We start from the raw sequence: 6,000 nt of genomic DNA, 5'->3' as shown, positions 1-6,000 counted from the left end.
AGTCGATGTCTCGGTGTGGCCGCCATATTGAATCCAAGATGGCGGACTTTCCCCCAGCATTACGAAAGCGGATTTTGAATATATTATTAGCAACGCTATTTGAAGTGATAGACAAAGAAACCATTTGTGTTGCAATTATTTCCGGGTTAGGCCATTTTTTCTCGTTTGTTTCTTCTACTAAAGGTGGAACTATAGAAGTAGTATAAATGATGTGCTGTATAGCTTAAAAGATGAACTGTTAGGACTGTTTAAAAACCATGACGAAAACATCGGTAAATGGGATTCTCAAACAGTTCGTGTAGCAAAATTCTATCAAACCCTTCAAAGTTTTGACTTCATTTTTTTTTTTTTTTTTTTTACTTGAACTGTTTTATGTTATGGGATAAAGTAAGAAACCTTGTTCAATATTTTAGAGAAGAAAATTCATTATGTAAGTTACTGTAGAAAGAAAATAGATGACTTTGAAGAATATCTAAGATTATTGAGAGACGGTTTCGATTCTATCTAGTAAAAAATGGAAGAACCTGAATAGCCACATTTTTCAAAAAGATCAAGGTAAATGAAGTGAGATTTGACCACTCCCCTAAAAAAAATTGATGCCAATGCCTATAGTTTGAAATGGTTGCTATACTAAAAGAAAAAAAAGCACTAGATTTTCTGATATTGATAAACTAGAGATACTTGTAATATCAACAACCGGTAACAATCGTCAAGGTGTTACGCCACGCCACTGGTGTCTAGCAACCCTGCTTGGAGCGAGTGACTCCAGCAGAAGGTGTGGTGTATTGGCTAATAAAACTTATAAGTAAACACGCGCGCACCCTTATTGTAGCAGAAGATAAGTGCTTCGAATTTGTAAACTCCTCTCGGCGGAGGGAGGGGAATGTCTGCTACATCACAGACTAAGAAGGAAAACAAAACTGTATTTACATTTTAGTTCAAAAGATTTCTAAATATGCAAAACGTTCTATGTTTCCACAATTTTAAGTTGTACTCACAGCTTACACAATTTATATAGATGCCTCCCTCGCATCTGACTTCATATTTATTTCATCGTGAAAGCTTAAAACAACGTATTAAGAGTAGCAGTAACTGACTGACGTAAACTATACGTTATGGTGCGGTTCTTTAATAATATTGTCGTAGTTAATAAATAAATCGTTTTAAATGTATTTTTGTCAAGTGACTTACGGCCCCTCTTGTACTTGTAAGTTGCACAGTCGTACAGATAGAGTTAGTTTTCATTGCAAAGTGACGATCACAACTATTTTTACTAAAATAATATGTTTACTACTATTTATAAACTAAACTAATACTATTTACTAATTGACGAATTTTGTTGTAAAGGAATATTAGTTTTAACACAATGAAACGTAACTGTACTCATAGATTGATATATGACATGATTATTGAAATGATATGATTATCAACCTAGGATCTTACGCTATTACACTAACAAACCTCTGCATGGAAAATGAGTGGGTGGGAAGCGGTAACATGTAAAACAGTTGAAAACGACCGATATTAGTACCCAATCAATAGTTTTCCGCATCGCTGAGATGAATAATGACATCAACATGAAGGTGAAAAGAGTTTGAGGGGCAGGGATAGCAGAAAGGTGACACTACGAATTTTTATCATTGCACTTTCGTTAAATTGTGTACCCCAAGGAGAAAGAATTCAAACACTTTCCATAAACTTATTCTCCCCATGCAAGGAAGGGTCATTTCAGCTGATATCCCCCCAAAAAAATCTAGCAGTTGCAAACTATCAACCTATTCATTAACTATTTCATAGAGAAGCATATGGTCAATCAAATTCCTCCTACACTGTACACTATCATAATGAAATATTAACAGTGTATTATAAGATAGTTCTTTTTAATATATACAGTACTGGCACAATTATTATGGATTTTTGAAAAAACATAATTTTTTCTAGAAAAACGCCATTTAAGCAAACAACAATCATCAACAATCTCCAAACGACTTGTTTCAGGCACAGAAATGGCTCCCCAGACCATGACTTTCTGAGGGAATTTTACAGTCTTCTTTAAACATTCCGATGTAAATTGCTCACCTGATCGCCTTACAGTCTGCACACGGTCGTAGAGCACTGCAATGGTAGACTTGTCAGAGAACACAAAATAAGGCGTCGAACGGCTGAAGAAAGTGATGGAAGCAATTGAATAACGAATAGACTTAATGACATGAAAGTCTGCAAGGCTTAAAATTGGAAGTAAAGTTTAATATTTTGCATAATTTTAATCATTTGTGTTAATAACGTTTTACATGAATATTTTAAACTCTTATCTTCTCCCATTGCTCAGATGTCCAGTCAACCAGTCAACGTCAGCCTCTTCCTAGGCCTTACGAGCCTGTTTCATCTTGTCAGTAAGGCGAGGCTTTTTTCTGGGACGATATGCTTTTAGTCCACCTTCCAATAGTCTCTTATTTACTGTTCTGCGAGCAATGGTAATGCCCTCTGCTTCAAGTTGGTTGGAAATCATTCTGCAAGATGCTCTTCTGTTGTTAATTGCCATTTTAATTATTTTTTTTGTCCATTCTCGGTGTTGTTTTCTTAGGTCTACCACATTTTCCAACCCTATTTGATGCCAAACTGTGGCCATATTCCAATTTCTTCCTGATATTACTGACGGTTTGAGTTGAAACTTTAAGTTTCTTCGCTATTTCTTTCTGTTTTAAGGTGGTTTCTTACAATAAAACACTAATCTGTCGAACCTTGCGAGGACTCAAATCACGAACTTTGCCCATGTCTGCTCACATTAGAAAATCTGAACAAAAATGTTGGCATTAAACTTAAATGCACAAATACACAGAACTAAAGTGATCACATGCAAATGACAGGCAGACAATGCAATAAACACACATTTCTCCACGCAAATGCCAGACTATTACTGAGCTCTGTCCAGACAATGCAATGATTGTGTCAGGGTTATCAGACGTTTTCTCTCTGTATTGCCAGACACTCCCATATAAGACTGTAAAACCCACTTAAAATAACTAATAAATATTTGTTTGGTACTGGTGTGGTAAAGTAAATAAAGTATTAGTTAATAAAGTTGTTTGCAAGACATTTTTGCACAAAAGTTTTGTTTTTATCAAAAATCCATACTAATTGTGCCAGTACTATATATCTAATACTTGATGTTCCTTCGCTAGTGTTTTCATCGAAGTTTCTTCCTACGTCTCCGTTTGTCCGATAAAGCGTCTGCGGAAACGCGTACTCATATTTTGTTTCAATTTGGTAATTTAGTATTTTGTTTCCCCCACAGATTTAGAAAATACTGGAAACAAATGATGCTGCATGATCTCTAAATACAAGCCACCATTGATACTCGTGGCATTGTTGTTTTACCTGTGATGGACCTCTTCCTCTCGTTGCTTAATAAAAATTTAATAATTTATTATTTATTATTTAGGCAGCAAACAGCATACACAGCCATAGGTGCGACAGGGCAGCAGGTACATGACATAAAACCGAACTCATACTACAGTGTCACAGAATAAAATGAAATGAAATCTTTAAGTTTTATGTCCCACGATTATGCCAGTTAGGCTAAAGGAGACGGTGATTATGAGAAATGAATGAAATGGTGGAATGAAGAAAGTGGGAGGAAACGGGAGAACCCCGAGAAAATCCACGAGCATGGTGTTTGTCCACCACAAAGTCCATACGGCGCGAGCTGGGATCGAACCCGGGACCCCAAGCACCGGAGGTGAACGCTCTACCACTGAGCAATGTCACAATATATTTGACAACAGGCAAATTACATTTACAACACAAAGCTGCATATGCAATCGAAATCGTGAAAGTTGCCGTATAACATAGTAAGAAATGATTACATACTGGGATAAAATATGACATAAATAAAATGTCATATTAACTAAAATAAAATAAGTTGAGTTGAGTTGATTTTAAATTTAACGTCCCGTTCAGCAGCGAGGCTATATGAGACGAGGACCTACTGATTAACGTGGAATCCGAACCACATGAGCTCCCGCCGGAAAATAAAATAAGATCACACGGTATCCAATCATGAAAAAAAACAAAGCTAGAAGAAAATAAAAATATGAAAGGAGAAAAAGGAAGAAAAAGATGGTTAAAATTCAGAACTGACAACCCTTATAAAGAAAAAAAAAGAAAAAGAAATGGCACCACACTAAATTAAATAAGTAACAATAAAGGTTCTTTAATAACTGAATAAGTTTTAAACAAACTAACAAATTTTGTTTGGAAAATGTCAAAAATAAAATAAAATTGATTTGCAGTATCAATTGTTTTATAAATGGATGATTTCAGAGTAGAAGCTTACAAGATAAAAGAAATAAAATGTCTAATGTCACGGTAAGAAGTTCTTACGAAAACAAAACCATCAATAAAGAAACCTCAATGAAGAATATTATGAAAAAATTTAAAATCGAAAAATCTATCGCCTATTGGCTAGACAAAAGATGCTGTTCTTTGGATATACTAGACAAACTCATATCTTTGAAATCTCTGAACTTCCATCGAATCAGTTATTCTAAATAGATTCAACAGTATTTACAAAATATTTGGTTTCAATGTTTCAAATCACTGTACCATATTCCAAATGAGAACGCATATTGCACGTATAGAGAATGTTGCAAGCATTAATATTTGAAAAATTACGTCAAAGACATTTTAACATTTTAATTTTTTTCTGGACTTTGATGTAATTATCTGTAAATGTTTTTGAATTAATAATTTGTTACCTAATATCATTCCGAGATCTTTAACGTAAGTTCTAAATTCAATTTCTTCATTACCTAATATAAGACTAAAAATCAACTTTCCTGAGAAGTTATACCTTTCGTTTTGGCAATATTAAAAGGTACGAAGTTATTTTCTTACTATTTGGCTAATATAGCAATGTTTACTTGCAACAAAACTTAATCTTGAACAGTATAAATTTCATTAAAAATTTCAATGTCATCAGCATCATCGAATATTTACAGGTTAACTCATCAGGTAAATCATTTATGTAAAGTAAAAACACCAAGAGACTGGTTAAAATCCTGGGGGATTTCAGATGTTATATTATAAATAGAGGAAGTATAGCTATTATAGCTAACTCTAAATTTCCTATTACTTGAATATGAATCTAGCCATTTTTTATGTGATTTGACAGTTTGTACTTGTACAGTTTACTTATTAATACATGATGAAGCAGTTTATCAAATTCTTTTATAAAATCAGAGTAAATAACATCAATTTCGTCACCAGATCGAATACAGAAAAACTTGACATAAAACTTGCCAAGTTTATAATTACTAATTTATCATTTATAAATCCATGTTGACCAATGTCCAACTGATCACAGACAGTAACTGTACATTATTTTTTCAAAAATTTTAGGAATAACAACTCATTACTGAAATAGGCCAATCATCATTAGTCTTGGGCGTGTTATGGCTACTACCTTCCAAGGCTCAGGATAAACATTTTCATTTAAGCTTCAATTGAACAAAGATGCTAACACTGGTGAAATTACTTTGACCACTGCTTTTATAATAAAGACGCTATTTCATCTATACCAGATGCAGATTTGATATTCAAGGATTTAACAGCATCTCTTACATTTTTGGTTGTAATAAGGTGGTTTCCTCTCACAAGTTTCCGATAATGTCAAATAATTACTTGTAATACCAGTAGTTGGAAATATCTGATAAATTGGTGGTAATACTCTGCAAAGATTGTCAACAACCTACGACCAGTAATCAAGGAATTATTTTTTCCAGATGAAACTTTGTTTTTACCCTTCGATATGCATCTCCAAATTTTCTCAGGATTACTATTCAACTGATTTTCTATTTTGCTGTAGTAAATACGTTTGTCATCTTTTAGTTGAATCTCTAAGGTTTTACGATATTTGATAAATAAGCCTCATAGTTGGATATAATTTTGTACCATTTATGAGCTAAATTCTTAGCTTTTGCTAAATAAATATGTACATTT

The sequence above is a fragment of the Thermobia domestica genome, chromosome 15, assembly GCF_964235325.1.
Source record: "Thermobia domestica chromosome 15, izTheDome1.hap1.1, whole genome shotgun sequence".
In the NCBI taxonomy this organism is placed as follows: Eukaryota; Metazoa; Arthropoda; class Insecta; order Zygentoma; family Lepismatidae; genus Thermobia; species Thermobia domestica.
Note: the sequence above shows the minus strand (reverse complement) of the source record.